This window comes from Moschus berezovskii, chromosome 27 (genome assembly GCF_049115385.1).
Source record: "Moschus berezovskii isolate FMDL1 chromosome 27, NW_MosBer_1.0, whole genome shotgun sequence".
NCBI lineage: Eukaryota > Metazoa > Chordata > Mammalia > Artiodactyla > Moschidae > Moschus > Moschus berezovskii.
The window spans coordinates 6,962,378-6,983,811 of record NC_142486.1 but is presented as its reverse complement, the minus strand read 5'-3'; the positions used below and the strand labels follow the sequence as shown (position 1 = coordinate 6,983,811).

The 21,434-nt window shown below is 48.6% G+C and overlaps 1 protein-coding gene across 1 annotated transcript in view; it reads right to left on the bottom strand.

The window, feature by feature from the left end:
- The window catches only part of COL26A1 (collagen type XXVI alpha 1 chain), a 164,178-nt gene that overhangs the window by 93,204 nt on the left and 49,540 nt on the right, over positions 1 to 21,434 (bottom strand). The window lies entirely within an intron of this gene.

Genomic DNA, 21,434 nt, shown 5'->3' with positions numbered 1-21,434 from the left:
AAACAGAAACAGACCCACATACATAGAAACTAAATTTATGGTTGGCTCAGACGGTAAAGAATCTGCCTGAAATGTGGGAGACCCAGGTTCGATCCCTGGGTCAGGAAGATCCCCTGGAGAAGGATCTGGCAACCCACTCCAGTATTCTTGCCTGGAGAACCCCATGGACAGAGGAACCTGGTGGGCTACAGTCCATGGGGTCACAAAGAGTCGGACACGACTGAGCAACTAATACACACATAGACACACATACAAAGGGCATGGAGGGATAAATTGGGAGTTTAGGATTAACAGACACACACAAAATAGATAACCAACGAGGAGCTACTATATAGCACAGGGAACTATACTCAATATTTTGTAATAACTTCTAAGGGAAAAGAATCTGAAAAAGAATACATGTACGGGCTTCCCAAGTGGCACAGCGGTAAAGACTTCGCCTGCCAATTCAGGAGACACAGGAGATGGGGGGTTCAGTCCCTGGGTTGGGAAGATCCCACAGAGCAGGAAATGGCAATCCACTCCAGTATTCCTGCCTGGGAAATCCTATGGACAAAGAAGCCTGGCAGGCTACAATGGGATCGCAGAGTCAGACACGCCTGAGCACACACGCATACACATAAAACTGAATCACTTTGCTGAATACCCGAAGCTAATATATTGTAACCTACACATTGGAAATCAACTATAATCTAAAAAAGGAAGACATACATATGATTGATTTTCACATGGGGCAAAAATCCAGCTTTATTATTCAATTTCCATCACGGCTTGATCAAGTCTGCACAGCTTCCTCTTGAAAGCAAAACTGCATGACTTCACAGAACTTGCAGCTGCTGACACCAAGCAACTTAATCATGAATGGGAAAATTATGAATTAATTGAGAGCAGCAGGCGTGATGTTTTTAGGCGCACTGTTGACAGGAAAACACGTAAGTCACGTTTTGAATTTCAGAAACAGTGCGTTAAATGTGAAAAATCCTGCTACAATAATTTTTCTTAAAAAAAAAAAAAAAAATCCTCTCCCTTGTGTTTTGTAAACATTCCAGCAAAGCTGCTTCCCCCTGGAGCTCTAAGCTGGGGATGGGGGAGGAGGAGGGGTTGGCAGGGCACAGCCAGAGGCTGGAACCTTCAAAGTGAGGGGACGGGAGTCTGCAGGGAGAGGTGCCCAGGGGCAAACCCAGGCCTTGGGGACTCTCAGATCCATGGCAGGAAGTTCTCAGGAAGCAGCGGGCACAGGCCACTGGGGTAGGGGGTGGCAGAGCTGAGCACCAGTCACTGTCACCACTCCTTACAGCAAGGGACCTGATGAGACACAGAGGGGGAGGTGGGCCTGGGTCCAAGGAGTCCAAACAGACTGTCTGCATAAGAAACACGGCATTATCGACACAACAGACATGAGTTTGAGTAGACTCTGGGAGTCGGTGATGGACAGGGAGGCCTAGTGTGCTGCAGTCCATGGGGTCGCAAAGAGTCAGACATGACTGAGCGACTGAACTGAACTGGTAAGAAACATACACCATTTCTTACCCACGCGTTCACTCACATGCTCACACACACACACGCTCACATACACACACACACACACACTCACACTCACACTCTCACAGCTGCTTCTTGCTGCAGATCTCCCAGCCAGAAACAGGCCCAGCTGGGAAAAGGAAGATGCTTTAATTTCAATTTAAAATGTCATTTTTTTAAATTAGAGTATATAGTTGCTTTGGGACTTCCCTCATAGCTCAGTAGGTAAAGAATCTGCCTGCAATGCGGGAGACCCGGGTTTGATTCCTGGGTCAGGAAGATCCCTTGGAGGAGGAAATGGCAACCCACTCCAGCATTCTTGCCTGGAGAATCCCACGGACAGAGGAGCCTGGTGGGCTACGGTCCGCAGGGTCTCAAAGAGTCGGACACGACTGAAGTGACTTGGCACACACGCCTGCATGTCAATCCCAATCTCAGTTCTAAAATTAATTCTTAAAGGCAGATTGTTGCTCTGGCTAAGAGGGGCTGGGAAAGCAACGGAACGCCTCCCATAACCACAGCACCATGAGGTAGATGGAGCCCCGGGCAGTGGGGGCACCAGCTGAGAATTTAGGGTCCTGACCCTAATTCACGATGGGAATTGCGCACGTTCCTGAACCTCCCTGAGCCTGTTTCTTGGCTTGCATGCTGAGGACCAGGATGCTGGGCGTGAGGCTCAATGGAAGGGCATGTGTGAGAGAAAGGGATGTGTAGATGCTAGGTTTGCGAAATACAGACCTGACCTCCTTCCTCCTGGCCCGCACCCTTTGGCCATCCCCACTGTGGTCAGGAGACAGTCTGAGCTGTTTAACCCCAGGGACCAGCCCTTCTTCAGCTGCCATGGCTGCCCCCAGGCCCCTTGTGCCATAGGCAGCCCCTCAGCCTCCAGCCCAGGAGCCCTCCAAAGGGCTCTTCACTGTGTGCCTTGAGTGATGATGGTGACAGTGATAGCAGATACAATCAGAGCTTTGAGTACTTGCCACGTATCAGGCACTATTCTGACACATAACAACCCTAACAGGAGGATGCTATCACCATTCCTAATTTGCAGATAAGGAAACCGAGGCACCGAGAACTTCGGTAACTCTATCAAGGTCACACTGCTAGAAGGTGGTGGAACTAGATTCCAAACCCAGGCAGAACTGGCAGAACCTAGGAATACTGACTTGTGTGCATGCAGTACCAGGGCACCCTGTTCCTCTCTGCATCTGGCCAAGGTACTGAGAAGTGGCCCCTGAACGAGAGGGAGAGCTCAGTCCCCAGAGAAGGTGTTGTTCTGCCCCTCAGTCCGAGCGAGGGCCACGGGCTGGTCTGTCCCTTGTGGGACCAGAAGCATCTGGGTGACTCTGAAGTCCAGGAGCAGGGCCTGCCAGTAGGTGGCGCTGCTTCACCAGCCCAGCAGGCCAGGGCTCAGACCCTCCATCCTCCCCTGAATGCCCAGGGCAGGTGCAAGTGTCCATGGGCTTATTCCCATCACTTTGTCCTCCTACGTCCATGAAGAACTCCCAGCCCTTCCATTGGGGTCCAGTCCACAGATCCACTGATCTTTCTAAAATGATTCTGTTTTGTGGCTGACCTCTCTCAAAACTTTCCACGGCTCCTACAGACCAAAGACCACACTCTCCAGGTCAGCGAATAAGGCCCCACCTAGCATTTTCCCCTCCCCTTCTTGAACAACCACTAGCCAAGGCTCCTCCCACCACAGCACAACAAGCAGCTCTTCCTGCCTCCTGGCCTTTGCACGAGCAGGTTCCTCTGCCTATCGGCCCTTCCTCCTGTGCTCCGCAGAGAAAAGCCCCCAAGAGCCTTCAGGGTGTGACGCCAACATCCTCTTCCCTGTGAAGCACCCCAGTCCTGGCCAGAGCGGACAGGCTCCTTCCTCAGCAGCCCCACACCCTGTACAGAGCTTGGCTTTACGTGAGGGGTGCCTGCTGTATGCCAAGCACCAGGATTACAAGAATAAAGTAGACAGCAAGAGCTCTCACTGTGCTAGAGCTGGCGGCACAAATTCTGTATCATAGGTGTGAATATGTGCCTATGCACAGTGCTTCCCTGCTGGCTCAGATGGTAAAGAATCTGCCTGCAATTCGGAGAATTCCACAGGCAGAGGAGCCTGGCAGGCTACAGTCCATGGGGTTGCAGAGTCAGACACAACTGAGCGACTAACACACGATGCTAAGTGCCAGGGAAGAAAGCACTGAGTTCACTCCTCACATTGCAATGGATTAGTTTTCTTTCTTTTTTTTTTCCTAATTAAAATATAATTTACAGGGACTTCCCTGGTGGTCCAGTGTAGCTAAGACTCCAAGCTCCCAAAGAAGGAGCCCAGGTTCCACCTCTAATCAGGCAACTAGTTCCCTCATGCTGCAACAAAGATCAAAGATCCCGCATGATGCACGGCCAAATAAACAAATGATTATTTAAAAAGGAAAGAAAGAAAAACATCTTGCCATGTGGATGGAAGACCAGGTTCAGAAGCTCATACCACTCAGCCAACTGACAATCCAGGCTAAGGCAAGACTTCTTTCGATACACTAAAAAGGCATGCCCATGATCCTACAAGTAACGCACATGTTTATACCAAGTCATGGCTGGTTCAAAAGGCATCATGATTTTCATTATGTGAAAGTCAGCAGTGAGGCAGCAAGTGCCAATAGTGAAGGTACCAAAGCTTTTAAAGAAGAGCTGCAGAGGATAATTACGGATGAGAAATATTTGCCAGAACAAATATTGAATGTCGATGAAATGAGCTTGTTCTGGAAGTGTGTGCTGGAGTGAACATACATTCATCAGGAGTCCAGGACAATGCCAGGATTCAAGGCTTTCAGAGACCGTGTGGAAGGCTGCTTTGGGGGTGGAAAAGCTACACGGCTCGAATGAAAGTTTTTCCTAATCTACCAGTGGGAGAACCCCAGAGCATTCAAGTATGTGAGCCAGGCATTCACTTCCCATTTGTTATCACCATAACAAGAAAGCCTGGATGACATTAACAGTGTTTGAAGCCTGGCTTTTGAAGTGTTTTATCCCTCAGGCAAGAGAATATTGGAGGCAAAACAACATCCCATTCAAGATTCGGCTGATCTCAGACAAGGCTCTGGGGCATCCACAGCATATCAGGACAGGCATCCTGATGTCAAGGTTGTGTAGTTGCCACTGAACACAAGTGCACACATTCCACCCAAGGACCAAGGCGCCACAGCTACGTTCAAACCATACTCTTGACACCAAATGTCTGTGCAGGTCCTTGAAGCAACGGGAACTGGTTGAACGCTCTGAGAGTTTAGGAAAGGTTTTAACATTAAAAATGCTACCCAGACCATCCATTGCTGCCCATGGGAAGAAGTCACACAGCAATGAGTGAACAGTGAACTACATTTTGCAGAGAGTTTTAAAGACATATGAGAACACGTTCAAAGGTTTTAACCAAGATTCTGTTGCGGATGAAACAGTCCCGAGATATGAGTACTTGGGAAACACCTAGAATTGGACATTTGACGAAGAGGATATTGGTGAGCTTGTTGGTACCGAGGGTGAAGAACTTTCCAATGAGGAGCTGTTCAAGCTGCAGAAAGAAAGGAGAGAAGTTGAGGCAGAGGAAGAAGTTATCCCCGGGGCACCAGGAAAGTTCACAGCAAAGAAACTGGCAGAGATGTTTGCTGCCATCAGCAGTGGTGGAAGGATGTTAGAAGAAATGGATGTCAATTACGGGAGGTCCACAAGAGCTGACAGGCAGATACAAGATGTTCTTGCTTGCTCTAGAGAAATATACAATGGAGAGAAGAAACACACCGTACAGTCAAAACTTGGTATCTTCCCCAAGAACACTCCACCTGCTAAACCATCAACTGTTGGTGACCTGGTGCCTTCACCCAGGCTATTCTGGAGCCTCATCTGAAGAGAGGAATGGATGACCCTGCTTCTGTAGCTCCCCCATCATCCAGCGATCCGTCTTAGCTCAGTGCTGCAATCATGCTTCAGAGTGCTTTCAGCGGCGTGTGCTCATGGTGAGTGCCCGCCCATTCTGCTTCTCACTTTACACCTTCTCACTCTCATGGAATAAACTACACCAGATGATCAACATTTCCTCATAAAACAGGCTTTGTGTCAGGTGAGTCTGCCCAACTGTAGGCTAATGGAAGTGTCCTCAGCATGTTGAAGGTTAGGCTGGCCAAAGCTACAGTGTTCAATAGGTGAGGAGCATCTAACGCATTTTTGACTTAAGGTATTTTCAACTTGCGATGGGTTTATGGTGATGGAACCCCATTGTGAGTCAAGGAGGATCTGTAGATAAATCTAGTGTTTAGCTCAATGAACTCTGAACCCATGCATACATAAACATTCCCATTGCTCCAAAGTCCTTTTGAACCCCTTCCAAGTTGATTCTCTAGCCCCCAGGCATAACCATTCTTCTGACTTCTCACTAGAGATTAGCTTTGCCTGTTGTAGAATTTCATATAAATGGAATCATACAGCATGCACTCATTTGTCTGTATTCTTTCTCTCAACCATCATGTCTGTGAGGTTCATCTATACTGTTAAGGGTAGACTCTTTTGTTTCTTTTTATTCCTAAATAATATTTCATTATATAAACATACCACAATGTATCTGTTCTCCTGTTCATGGCCTTTGGGGTCATTTCCAGTTTCACTGTTATGAATAAACATGCTATGAGTGTTTTTATACAAGTCTTTGTGGACAAATTTCCACTTCTCTAAGGTATGTACCTAGAAATAGAATTGATGGGCCATAGGATGGATATATGTTTAACTTTAGTAGATGCTGCAAACCCATGTCCCAGACCTCTTTGCATGAACAAGGTTCACATGCCCAGCAAGAGTGTGTGAGTTCCAGTTTCTCCATAACCTTGCAAACATTTGATATCATCAGTCATTTTCATTTCAGTCCTTCTAAGGTGTATGCAGAGCTCTTTCATTATAGTTTTAACCAAAGTTGAACCCTTTTTCATGTTTGCTATTTATTTATCTCCTTTCGTGAAGTATCTGCTCAGGTTTTTTGCCCACTTTTAAACTGGGTTTTGGGTCTTTCTTATCAGTTTGTAAGATATACAAGGGAGACCTTTTTCAAATGTATGTATTCTGAATGTTTTTTCCCAACCTGTGGTTTGCCTTTTCATTTTCTTAAAGTATATCTTTACTGATCAGTTGTAAATTTTTACCAAGTTCAATTATCATTTTTTAAATTTTACTATCTGCTGGGCAGGAGTCAAAGTTCATTATTTTCTATTTGAATGTCCACTTGCTACAGCACCAATTGTTGAAAAGACCTTCTTTTTGCCTAAATTTTCCCACTAAAATTAAATTATCTTAGTGCCTTGTGAAGAAGGCAATGGCACCCCACTCCAGTATTCTTGCCTGGAAAAGCTCATGGACGGAGGAGCCTGGTAGGCTGCAGTCCATGGGGTCACAAAGAGTCAGACACGACTGAGCGACTAAATTTTCACTTTTCACTTTCATGCATTAGAGAAGGAAATGGCAACCCACTCCAGTGTTCTTGCCTGGAGAATCCCAGGGACGGAGGAGCCTGGTGGGCTGTCGTTTATGGGGTCGCACAGAGTCGGACACGACTGAAGCGACTTAGCCGCAGCAGCAGTGCCTTGTTGAAAAAAATCAAATGAGTGTTTAAATGTGAGTCTATTTCTTGACTCTGTTCTGTTCCATTGATCCATTTGTACATTCTTGCACCAAAACCACATTGTCTAAATTAATGTAGCTTACTAATAAGTCTTGAAATATGGTAATGTAAATCTTCCAATCTTGTTCTCCTTCAAGGTTGTCTTGGCACCTAGGTCCTTTATATTCCCATTGTCTTTTTAAAGTGTCTTATCAATTTCTGCAAAAAAAAAAAAAAAAACCCACCATAATGCTGATAAGATTATATGGAATCTATAGATCAATTTGTAGAGAATTGGCATCTTAATAATTCCAGTCTTCTTATCCATAAATATAACACCTGCTGTACTGTGCTTAGTCGATCAGTCATGTTTGACTCTTTGGAACCCCATGGACTCTAGCCCGCCAGGCTCCTCTGTCCATGGGATTCTCCAAGCAAGAACACTGGAGTGGGTTGCCATGTCCTCCTCCAGGGGATCTTCCCAACCCAGGGATCGAGCCCAGGTCTCCTGCATTGCAGGCAGATTCTTCATCAGAGTCACAAGAGAAGCCCAAGCACAGCATAAGTTTCCATTAATATAAGTCTCCTTTAACTTTTCTCAGCAGAGTGCCGTCTTTTGTTAAATTCACGCCTAGGTATTTGTACTTCTCTGCCCAGGCTGCCATATTAAAATAGAGTAGACTGGATGGTTTAAAGCATCCTCACCAACACTTGATCCCAACACATCCCTGCCCATCTGTGAGCCACTGATCGAGCAAGTCCTGCCTCTCTGAGGCCCCTATAAAGTCGTCCTTGCCTCTCTGAGCCCCCGTGAAGTCTGGGCTAAGCTACCCTGAGACTCTCCAAATATGATGTGAAGTCTCCCATCTATGGCTCACTAACCCTGGTTGTTGCTGTTGCTGTTTTTTCCTGAGACAGACTAATTCTAGGGACTTCTGATCTCTCCGTTTTCGCTCCCTCTGTAGGGCAGATCCTGGGAGTTCCTTCACTGCCACTCGGCACATTCAGGGACATATATTCCCCAGGGGGTGGTTAGTCACTCAACAAATATCCATGGAAACCTGGACCCTACCCTTCTCTGGCCCCTCCTATCAACGAGTCCAGGGAGATCAGTTCCACCAAGTAGATCCTACCTGCCCACTGCACTCCCTCACCCTGCCCCGGTCCGGCCTCCATCAACAGCCCCCCAGACAGCAGCAATGGGCCCTGACTGATGCCCCAGTTTCCACCCCCACCCCTGGTATTCCATCCTCCACTCAGCAGCTGGCTCCACTGATGTTTTCAAAGCACAGGTCTCCTCCATGAACCCTTCCCAGCTCCCCTTCAATCTCAGGACAAAAACCAAATCCTTAGTATGGCCACATAGACTTCTAAGATCTGGCCACTGTCCTTCCTGGCTGCCCACCCTTCCTCATGCCCACATCCACCACCTCCCCCACACACACCTACAACTCCAGCAGTCATTGGCTTTTGAATTTCTGAACCCACAGGGCTCCTTCCCATATCAGAGCTCATCATCCACTGTTCCCTCTGCCCAAGAACCCACTAACACCTATGCAGCCCCCAGTGCCGCCTCCTCTGAGAAGCCCTCCTTGATCAGCCCACCCCTCAGTTCCACCCACTCTACCACATGCTGAACCCCTTTGACTTTCACTGTCATAGAACCTTCATAGAACCCTGACTTCTCTCCTAAACTCTTATCACTCTTATAAATATACACCCACCTGGGCGATCATTTGTCTGACACCTGTCTCCTCCACTAACCCCCAGGCCTAGTTCAGGGTTTGGCGTATCATATGTGCTCAGTAAAAATTAATGGAATGAATGAAACAATCCATGAATAATTTGCACCAGATGGACTCCCAGGCTGGGAACTTCAGTGCTAACCAAGATAGGCTAGCTCCCAGGAGGAACTCAGGGTGACATTTGTGGAAACTGATGGATGCAGGGATGGGGAGCTGTGTATGGCTACTTCCACCCACCAGGAGGGCCCAGAAAAGACTGCCCACGTGAGGGGAGACTGGAGGGAGGCCTGCTGAGCTAACAAGGTGAGGAGGCAGCCAGCGCCAGGAAAACTAGGAGATATGGATGATCTTCGGGGGCAGAATGCTTTGACAGGCAGACAGAGCACTCGGGGCGGCTGTGAAAGCCTGGAGTGCAGGCAAGGAGTCTGGACTGTCTCCCTGGAGACCGGCCATGCTCTCCAGGCATCCAAGGATGCTGATCAGTAAAATATTTCTGAGCCTGCATGAGATCATATTAATTTATACATGTATATAAACACATATTATTTACCATCTTTGCATACATAAAAAAATCAGTAAAGCTTAATTTCTCTCTTATTTTGTAGATTAAAAAATAAACAGGAGATTTGATGTGGTTTTTCCACCCCTCGACCAGAGAGTCTTGTGTACCCACAGGGAGACCACCCTTCCCAGCCGTGGGGAAGCCACCCAGGCACTGTGGCTCAGAGGAACATTGTGATCAGATCTGCTATCAAAAGGGACCCTACCTGCGTTGGCATGGAGGACGGACGGGACAGACGAGATGGAGGTGGGGAGGCGAGCCAAGAGGCTGCTGCGCGAGAAAGGGGGTGGGGTGGGCAGGGATGAATGGCTGCAGGTGACAGAGGGGAAACTGAGGCTAAAGAGGAGCACAGGGTCAGATTCTAGGTTATAAAATGGCAGAGGTTGGACTGAACCTGATCTCCTGAAGGGACCCCATGTTCTCTCCCAGGAACTGGAGGAAGGCCTTGCCCTCTGCAGCCCCCCGGGGCCCACTCAGTGAGCAGAGCAGTCATGAGGTCCTCGGAGATGCCTGGCCACAGTCCTCCAGGAGCCGCTCAAAGACTGTCCTGGATAGGGGGCAGATGAATCCTGTGTGTCCCCAAAGGCGGCCCTGGGTGCCCAAGATCATATGAGAGGGAATATGAAGGAAGAGCTCCGGAGAGAGATGAGATGACCATCACTGGAGGTGTGCAAGCCAATGTCATGGTTCTCTGGTCTCCAAAGACGATGTCCCTACAGCACCATGAGGTCCTTGAATGTGTGCCATCGTCCTGGGCAGGGTCCGCTGGGAATGACTCTGCCAGGCCAATGACCTCATCTGGGGGAGGCAGGCGCCCCCTCCCTCACCGGGCACCGCGGCTCCTGCCCCGACCCCGCTTCCTCACCAGGGACCACCACGAGGAGGACCAGACTGGGAGGTACCGAGACAGACTGGAGACTCAACAGGAAACGGGAGTGGGGGTTTCAGAAAGGGAGGCAGGAGATTGTTAATCTCTTGATTAATAGCAGCGGGGCGGTGGGGGGGGGGCGGGGCAGGGGCGGTCCCACCGCAGTTCTTCTGCAGGAGGCAGGGTCCTCCGGGCGCTGGCCTCCCCACAGTCCACGCCAGGCGTTCCCAAGTGCAGACTGAAGGAACAGCCGGCCCAGAGGGCAGTGTCCCCCACCCAGGTCGTCCCTCGCACTTAAGCCCGGGACCAGAGTCTACTGGTTGGGGACAGGGAGATGGTAGGGCGGGGGGCAGGGGGAGCTCCGAGGTGGGGGAGGTGGACAGATCCAAGCTTCTCTAGACCCACCCAGGCCGGCTGAGGAGGGGCAGGAAAGAAGGCCACGTTCTAAGAAAGCACCAAGTCCAGGACTTCCTGTGGCCTTGTGGGCTGCAGGCAACCCAGCCCGAGGTGGGAGGCTGGCTGGCAGGGGGCCGTCTGGCGGAGAGGAATGAAGGAGGCAGAAGTTCCGGCAAACCCCTCGGCTCAGCACATCTGGAAGAGGTTGGCTCTAATGCCATCAAAGAGCTCAGAGGGGCCAGGCAGAGAGCTGAGGGCAGGGAAACCAGGCCGAGGAAAACTTAACCCCCGCAGCCCCGAGGCTACTCCTTCCGAATCTGTCTGCCTGCGACCACCGCGTCCAGCCGCTGACCAGGGGGCAGAAAGGTGGTGGGTGACAACACCCCAACATCAGACTGCAGGCCAGGGCTGTGATTCCCACCCCGGAGCAAGATGGGACCGTTTATCCCCATTTCCCAGGTAGGGAAACTGAGGCATGGGGAGTGGGCAGCACCCCTTGTCCTCTGGACTGGCTCTGAGGGCCCTCGGGGCAAGGGTCCGGGTCCAGCCCTCTCATTACAAGCCAGAAGGAGAGGCCACCAGGGAGGAGACTGCCCCCCTCCAGGGCTTCGGTCCTACTGTTCCCTCTCCCCATCCTGTTTCCCCAGATCTCAGCTCAAGTGTCCCCCAGGGAAGCCCCAGAACCAGGACTCACAGCAGAGACACCCTTCCCCCCATTGGCTGAGTCTTGGATGGACATGGCCCTCATGCCCCCGGCCCACCCCCATCTCTGAGAGAGAGGAGTCCTGATCTTTTTGCACACTAGTGCCTGGCACTTAAGTGCTCACTCAGAACCAAACAGCTAAACAGACCAAACACAGGCTCAGAGAAACCTGAGTCAGGGCCACAGGTCCCGAAGCCGGAGCAGGCATCACAGGACCCGGCTCCACACTGGTGTGGACAGACTGGGCCCCAGGCTCAGTCCTCCAGGTCTCACGTTTGTCTGTGAACATTAGTTTTGGGTGCCACCCCCACCCCTCACACATACACATTACAAAAATCCTACATAAAAAATTCATAGAATGGGAAAATCCACACCGGACACAGTTGTAATACAATTTTTTTCCTTCATTAAGAGGATGGATATGTTTCTCTGATGAACATTTGTTGAGCACCTTCGTGTGCCCAGGCTCTGCGATGAGGCCACTGTGGTCCTGCCACAGTGATGTGTTCGTGGGTGGCTGGGGAGTCAGCCCTGACGTCAGATCGCCTGGCTGTCACGTGGTTGGACCTGCACGGGGGATGGGTGCCCCTGCCCTGGCCTTCTCTTCTTGTGCTGCTCTGACGAGGTGCCCGCACTCCCTTCTGGGATCCAAACCCCAATCCCCCACTCTCTCATTTCCCCACTTCTCACTGCCACCCACACCCAGCCCCGAGCTCCTCAGCACTTTTACGCCTATGGCTGTCCTCAGCCCATCTCCACCAGCCGCCTCCCCGCTCTCCCACCTCACTGCTGGCAGTTTACAAACATGCTCCTGTGTCTCCTGTCTTAAAAACCGAACCAAACACCTCCCTGGGCCTCGTGCTCCGCCTCCAGCATCCAAGCCCCATTTCTTGCTTCCCTCATAGCAAAACTCCTGGAAAGAGTGTTCTGTTCTCCAGTCTTCATTCCCTCACCCCTCATTTTTCTCCTCCACCCATGCCATCTCAGCATCCATCCTCGCCACTCCCCAAAACTGCCCTTGCCAGGGTCCCCAGTGACTCCATGTTGCCAAACCCCATGGTCACTCCCTGGCCCTCATCCCATTGGCCACCCAGAAGCACTGAGAGACTCCTACTCTCCCTCCCCAAACTCTCCTCCCAGGTCGCCGGGTTTTTTGATGCCCCTTCTGACCTGGCTGCTGCTTCTCATCTCCTTAGCCCTGCCTCCCAGCCTGTTCTGGGATCAGCACCCCCTCTGCATCTACTCCTCCCCAAGTTCACCTCCAGCCCCACGGCTTTAAATACCATCCGAACGCTTGTGATCCTCAATCACATCATGTTTACATGCACATGCCATCGCACATGCGTGCTAAGTCGCTTCAGTGGTGTCCCACCAACTCTTTGCAACCTCATGGACTGTAGCCCGACAGGCTCCTCTGTCCATGGGATTCTCCAGGCAAGAAAACTGGAGTGGGTTGCCATGCCCTCCTCCAGGGGCTCTTCCTGACCCAGCAATTGAACCCATGTGTCCTGCGGCTCCTCCACTGGCAGGCTGAATCAGTAAGCTCGCACATACTGTTACATTTTAACATCTCTGATACTGAAATTCATGTAACTGCTGATGGTGTGCTGTGGCTTAATTTGAAACATTCTTAGGGCCACAGTGTAATGCACTTCTTCCTACCAATGGCATGTGAGAATCCATGAAACTCAATATGGCCCCAGAGTCTTCCTGGAACTCCAAACTTTCTTACTCAACCACCTACCTGATGTCCTGCTCCCCATGGATCCCCCACAGGCATCTCAGACTTCATTTGGCCCAAGTAGAGCTGTTGGTTTCTGCCTCCTGGGGATGATCTCTGGTCAGTGTCCCCAGTTCAATGAACGGCATGCCCAACCAGCAAGCCTCTCACACCGAAAATTTAGGGTTATCCCTAGTTGCTCCCACCCGTAAGTGATCAGACACTCTGGTCATCTCAGCTTCCAGAGCACTCCCTGAATCCACCCACTTCTCTCCACTTCCCCGGCTCTCACACACTCTCATCTTGAGCCTGTGTCCATTTTTCCCTCAGCAGCCAATGATCTTTTCAAAACCTAAATCAGCCCATCTCAGGGACCTCCAAAAAGTAGAGAAACTATAAATCCAAAGCAAGAACAAGGAAAGGAAATAGTGACCGACTGTATTTTCTTGGGGTCCAAAGTCACTAGGACGTGAAATTAAAAGATGCTTGCTTCTTGGAAGGAAAACTATGACAAACCTAGACAGCCTATGAAAAAGTAGAAACATCACTTTGCCATCAAAGGTCCATATAGTTAAAGCTATGGTGGTTTTTCCCGTAGTCACATGTGGATGTGAGAGTTGGACCATAAAGAAGGCTGAATGCATCAATGAAGAATTAATGCTTTCAAATTGTGGTGCCGGAGAAGACTCTTGAGAGTCCCTTGGACAGCTAGGGGACCAAACCAGTCAATCCTAAAGGAGATCAACCCTGAATATTCATTGGAAAGACTGATGCTGAAGCTTAAGCTCCAATACTTTGGTCACCTGAGCCGACTCATTGAAAAAGACCCTGACGCTGGGAAAGATTGAAGACAGAAGAAGGAGGGGATGACAGAGGATGAGATGGTTGGATGGCATCACCGACTCAGTGGATATGAGTTTGAACAAACTCTGGGAAATAGAAGGACAGGGAAGCTTGGCGTGCTGCAGTTCGTGGGGCCGCAAAGAGCTGGACACGACTGAGTTACTGAACAGCAAGCACGAGGAAAGACAAACTATACAGAAGAGCAGGAATCAAATTGAAAAGAGAAAAACAATAGATAAAAATCAATGAAACCAAAAAGCTGGTTTTCTGTAAAGATCACAAAAATGACAAGCCTCTAGCAAGACTGACAAAGAAAAAAGAAGACACAAATTATCAATATCAGGAATGACATAGGGAAGAGCACGACACACATTAATTTAACAACTTAGAAAAAAGGGACCAATTCATCAAAATACACAAATTATCCCAACTGACTCAATATGAAATAGATCATTTGAATAGCCCCATAACTATTAAGGAAATTGAATTTGTAGCTGAAAAACTCCCCATAAAGAAATCTCCAGGCCCAGATGTTCACTGGAGACTTCTTCCACATGTTTCAGAAGAATTAATGGCAATTGTACATAATCTCTTCCAGAAAATAAAAGAGGAGGGAGCACTTCCCAACTTATTATATGAGACCCTGATACCAACGTTAGACAAAGACAGTACAAAACCAGAAACCCGCAGGCCAGTATCCATCGTGAATACAGACACAAAGACCCTTAGCAAAATATTAGCAAACAGAATTTGTATTACATTTTTTAAAATTATACATCGTGGCCAATTGGAGTTTATTCCAGGGATGCGATGTTGGTTCAATATTCCAAAACCATTCAATGTAATCACCATATTCACAAGCTAAAGACATCCCATGACCATGTCAATCAACGCAAAAAAAATTTTTTTGACCAAATTCAGCACCCATGATAAAATAACTCTGAGAAAACTAGTAACAGAGAGAACTCCCTCAATCTGATAAAGAACATGGATAATACAAAAATTTTACAGTTAATATTACAGTTGAAGATGAAATGCTTTCCCTCTATAATTGGGAACAAAGCATTCTCTCCACTCTTATTTATGAGTTCTGGAAGTTCTAGCCAGTGAAAGGGCAAGAAAAGGAGATAACAGACATACAGGTTAGAAAGGAATAAACAGGAGTGTTTCTATTTACAGATGACATGATTGTCTTTGTAGAAAACCTCAAGGAATCTATACGCAAACTCCCAGAACTAATGCATAGGTTCAGCAAGGTCATAGGATCCTAGAAGATCAATTGTGTTTCTATGTACTAGCCATGAACACATGGATGTCAAAATTAAAAACTCAATTTTACCAATTGTATTTAAAAAAAAAACCTATTTACAATCATTCCAAAAAAAAAAAGAAGAGAATTTATATGCCAAAAACTATAAGAAATCCAAGAAATCAATGAAGAAAGATGAAAGAAATAACAAATTATCTAAATAAATGAAATCCATATTTCTGGATTGGAATAGTCAACATAGTAAAGATATCAGCTTTCCTCGTGTGGATATACAGGTTTAATGTAATTTCTATTAAAATCTCATCAAGATTGTTGGTAGAGACAAAATTACTCTAAAGTCTGTATGAAAAGACATAGGAACTACAGTGGCTAAAACAGTTTCAAAAGAGAACGGGGACTTCCCTGGCGTCCATTGGTTAAGACTCCAGGCTTCCAATGCAAGGGGCGAAGGTTCCATCCCTGGTTGGGGAACTAAGATTCCACATGGCCCATGGCACAGCCCCCAAAAAAAATTTAAAAAGAGAGAGAAGAAGAAAGTGGGGAAAATCAGTCGACCTGATTCCAAGTCTTACACAGCTACAAAAATCAAGACTGTGTGATATTGGCAGAACTATAGACACACATATCAATAGAATAGAAAAGAGAACTTAGAAAGAGCCGGACTCGACTGTGCCCAGATGATTTTTGACAAACATGCAAAAGCAATTCGATGAAAGAAGGATGTTTTCAACAAACGGTACCAAAATAGCTGGGACATCGCATAGACCAATACAATGAGCCTTGCCCTAAATCACACACCTCGTGCAAAAATCAACCTAACCTGGACCACAGACTCATGTGCCAAATAAAAAAAATATATAAAATTTTTAGAAAAAAACATAGGGGAAAATCTTCTTAGACTTGACACCAAAAGCACAATCCATAAAATGAAAGACTGATCCACTAAACTTCGTTGAAATTAAAAACTTTTGCTCTGCAAAAGACTGTCATAAGAGGATGAAAAGGCAAGCCACAGAGAGGGAGAAAATATCTGCAAACCATATACCTGACACTGGGTTAGCATCTAGAATATATAAAGACACCTCAAACCTCTACAGTAAAGAAAAACATCCAACTAGAAAATGGGTAAGTGACATGAAGAGACAGTTAATGAAAGAAGATATACAGATGGCAAACAAGCACATGAAAAGATGTTCAACATTATTAGCCCCTAGGGAAACGCAAATTAAAACCACAGTGAAACAGACTCCACAGAATGGCTAAAATAAAATATAGTGACACCACCAAATGCTGGCCAGGATACGTGAAACTAGATCACTCAGACAATGCTGGTGGGAATGTAAAATGGTACAGTCACTCTGGAAACAGCCTGGCAGTTTCTTTAAAAACTAAACATGCAAGTACCACATGACCCAACAATTGCACTCCTGGGCATTTACCCAGAGAAATAAAAACCGATGTTCACACTAAAACTTGAATGTACATAAATGTTTATAGCAGCTTTATTCATTACAGCCCCAAACTGGAAACGACCCAGTTGTTTTTAAATTAACAGACGAATGGTTAAACTAACTGTGGCACATCCATATTACAAAATACTACTCAGCTATAAAAAGGAAGAAGTTCTTTTTTCTTTTTTTGTACCGAGCACAGCATGTGGGATCTTGACCCAACAGTATAGATACTGTGTAAAAATACTTCTGATTTGTACACTTAAAATGGTTAAGATGGCAAACTTTATATTATGTGTATCTTAACACAATGTGAATTTACAATGACTCTGAAATAAAGTTTAATTTAAAAAAATCCTGAAGCAAGTCATTTATCATCAGTACCTAAATCTTTCAGTGGGGACTTCCCTGGTAGTTCAGTAGTTAAGAATCCATCTTCCAACGCACAGGATGCAGGTTCGATCCCAGGTCAGGGAACTAAGATCCCATATGCTGCGGAGCATCTAAGCCCGTGCACCGCAAAACCTGAGCCCAAGCACCACAACTACAGGGTCCAGGCACTGCAATGAAAGAGCCCGCACGCCACAACAAAGAGCCCGCACCCCACAACAAAGAGCCCGCACCCCACAACAAAGAGCCCACACACCACAACAAAGAGCCCGCACCCCACAACAAAGACCAGACCCAGCCGAGTAAATAAACAAACAAAAACCTTCCATGGCTTCCCAGCACTCTCGCACAATAAACTCCAAACTGACCCTTGCTGGGATCAGTCTCGGCCTCTGTGCTGTCCTCACCTGCTCCGCTTCTGGACACGGACCTTCCTCTCTCAAGGTCCTTCATCCCAGACCTGGCTGCCTCAGGGCCTTTGCACCAACTGTCTCCACCCCATCTTCCCTCGGAGGCTCTTTCTCCCCATTCAGGACTCAGCAGCCAATCATCTCTTCAAAGAATCCCTCCCATGTCCTCTGAAGTTCCTGAGTCTTACTCAGTCACGTTACCCTTTTTAAATTTCCTGAACTCATTAGGAGGGTATATATTTTTTTCTTGTTTTCATATTTAGGTGAATATAAACCTAGATAGCATATTAAAAAGCAGAGACATTACTTTGCCAACAAAGGTCCGTCTAGTCAAGGCTATGGTTTCTCCCGTGGTCACGTATGGATGTGACAGTTGGACTGTGAAGAAGGCTGATCGCCGAAGAATTGATGCTTTTGAACTGTGGTGCTGGAGAAGACTCTTGAGAGTCCCTTGGCCTGCAAGGAGATCCAACCAGTCCATTCTAAAGGAGATCAATCCTGGGTGTTCATTGGAAGGACTGATGCTAAAGCTGAAACTCCAATACTTTGGCCACCTCATGTGAAGAGTTGACTCACTGGAAAAGACTCTGATGCTAGGAAGGATTGGGGGCTGGAAGAGAAGGGGACGACAGAGAATGAGATGGATGGATGGCATCACCGACTCGATGGACATGAGTTTGAGTGAACTCCGGGAGTTGGTGATGGACAGGGAGGCCTGGCGTGCTGTGATTCATGGGGTTGCAAAGGATCGGACACGACTGAGCGACTGAACTGAACTGAAACTCCACTGGGGGACTTCCCTGGTGGCTCAGACAGTAAAGAATCTGCCTGCAATCCAGGAGACCCAGGATTGATCCCTGGGTTGGGAAGGTCCCCTGGAGAAGGGCAAGGCAACCCACTCCAGTATTCTTGCTGGGAGAATCCCATGGACAGAGGAGCCTGGCAGCTACAGTCTGTGGGGTCACAAAGAGTCGGATATGACTGAGCGACTTTCGCTTTCACTTTTTCAAACTCCATCAGAGAGAAGATTTAGTCTTATTCACCATCATATTCCACCCCTGCCCCTATGGCACAAAGTAGGTTCCTTTATAAACATTTGCTGAGACCCTTGAGTGCAGGAACAAACACAGAGAAACAGGCCTACGTGGGGCTCCTGGGGGAGAGGGTGGGGGCACAGGGAGGGACTGGGGACACATGCCAGTCCCCCAGTGCACTCCAAATCGGCCTCGCTGTGCCCAGATTCGGTTACACTCATGTTTTCACAACCACACCCTCCCTTCCCCCACCTGCGCAGTTTTGTCATAAAAATGTCATCAGGGTGTAATGAAATAATGTGATGACTTCATAGTGCTCAGCAAAGAGAGGCCCCACCAAGGATTATGGCCCCGCTGATCCCCAAATCTCACTCTGCAGATGTGCAGAGACCACTCCTCCCTGCCGTGGCCCCAGCCCAGACTTCACACGGAGCCGGGTGGGTGGCAGCAGGGTGCTAGTACAGGTGCCCCAAGCGCTCGGCAGCAAAATAGCTCCGCATCAGCTCAGGAGTCACTGGATATTTACACCTCTTCTCTGAGAGTCGGAGCCAACGTACCGAGCATATACCACCAGCAAGACACTGGACTGGACGTGCCGTCACCCCAACACCAAATCCCCCCAGTAGCTTCATACGATGCATCATTTTTACAGAAGAAACAAGCCAAACCCCAACCCCCTTCCCTTCTCTTCCTACCCCTGTGTGGGCCCAGCCCGCATGTACCAGTTCCATTCGTGCTCCAGCCATGCTTCTCATTCCCACAAAGAGCCATCCTTCAGCGTCCCGCTTAAGGCTTGCGGTGCACCCATCATAGGCACTGTCCCCCAGATTCAAGGGAGAGGCCAGTGCAGGCCTGGAAGCCACTCAGGGCTATTTAGCCAGGTGCCCAGAGAATGGTCTAGGAGAGGGGCATGGGCTCCAGATGGACACGTCCTCCTGGCCTCATGGACTCTGTACTCCATGAGGATGGGCACGGTTGGGGGACCAGAGTGGCCTCCCTAAAGGGTCTCCCTGATCTAGTGGAAAGGCCATCTTCCCCAGGCACTCTGCTCTGCAGGGTGGCGGAGGGGTGCAGGCAGACGCCTCCTTCATGCCTGTCCATCTCCTACGGCTCCACAGGTGCTAGAGAACATGGCGAGACTGCTGCTCGGAAAAACACCCAGAGCTCTGAGCCAGCAGGACACTCCCCAGGCACAAAGTGATGGGCGGAGGGCTCCTCACTCCGCTCACCCTCCTTTCTGCCTCCCGCCTCCTGCTTTGGGTCCTCACTGCCCAAAGCGCTCCCATCAAAGAGAAAGAAATGCTTCAGCCAGTTGTCTTGGAGGGAAGGGTAGGGGAGATAAATTCTATTTAACTGAAGTCTCCTGGACTAGACGCTGCAAAATCTATGGAAGGACCAGCTAAGCCCCAACTCCTCAGCCGTGTGACAGCACAGAGGTCCCTTCTGTCATCACCCAGCCCCATGCAGGGGTCTGGAGCCCCTGAGATCCTCCCATCATGACCACTAGCTGTTACTGCTTCTTTGCTGTGAGTCTCTGCCTCAGCTCCAATGTCATCTCATCCCAGGAGACCTCCCGATCCCCCCCCCCACAATCAGGATGAGGTGCCTGGCAGAAAGGAAGTCAAAGGAGGCCAAGATCTTGAGCGTATCATTGGCCCCACATGGAAGCACCTCTTCCAGATTGCTGTGAGGTTAATAGGCTCCTGTTATCAAAGACTCTTGGCAAATGCTGCAAACGCTGTCTCCTGCGTTCGACCCAAGCTGTCGTGAGACACAGACCCTGCCCCAAAGGGCCCCCAGGAACCTCCCAAGCTCCTCCTGCCCTGAGGCTCTGCTGAGGGTAATCAGCCCAGCGTACAAATTTTTGAAGCATGCAGACTCTTAAGAAAACTACAAAATGAGACTTTACAGGACTTCCCTGGTGGTCCCGTGATTAAGAATTCACCTGCCAATGCAGGGGACACCAGTTCGATCCCAGGTCCGGGAAGATCCCACGTGCCAAGGAGCAACTAAGCCCGCATACCCCTACTCCTGAATCCCAAGCTCCACAACGAGAGAGGCCACCATAATGAAAGGCCCTTGCATCACAGCCTCCACTAACTGCAACCAGAGAAAGCCCACGCTGCAATGAAGACTCAGAGCAGCCAAAAATAAATAAATAAATAAAATTTGTAAGTTATTTAAAAACTATGCTTTAAAAAATTAGACTAAGAAACAATAAGCACACTGAGATGGCAACCTGGAGCTTTTTATTTTTTCTAATTGTGTGGCCACACTATGCAGCATGTGGGATCTTACCTCACCAGGGATCGAACACACACACCCCCCAAATTGGAAGCTCAGAGTCGTAACCACTGGGCCACCAGGGACGTCCCTGGAGCTTTTTCTGACCTCGGTAAATGCCCCTCGCAGAAAGCCCCAGCTCAGGAAAGCCCTCCCCTGGGTCTGGGCCCCCACACTGTATCCACACAGCATCAGCGACAGATGTAACTGCACTTGTTACTGTGGTGCTTTGACTAACGTCCCCCTTCCCACCCCACTGTTATCTCCCCAAGTCTGTGTTCTCACCTGCATTCTCCTGGGAGCTTTGTGGGGTGTACAAAGGAGGAGATCAACAAATGCTCATTTGGGGGGAAAGGGGAGCTGGGCCTTGAAACCTCAGGAGCATCCCAATGGGACCTGTTTGATGGGCTGGAGTCAAATCCAGCCCAGCCCCTGTGACTCCCTGTGACCGTGGGCAAGTCACTTTGCCTCTCTGAGCCTCCATCGCCTCATCGCAAGTTTACAGACCGGTTTATCAGACAAGAACTTTGCTCCATAATGATTTGCGTTCACAGCTCACCATCATGAACTCGCTGTGATGAATTCTACGTGTCCTGACAACTCTGA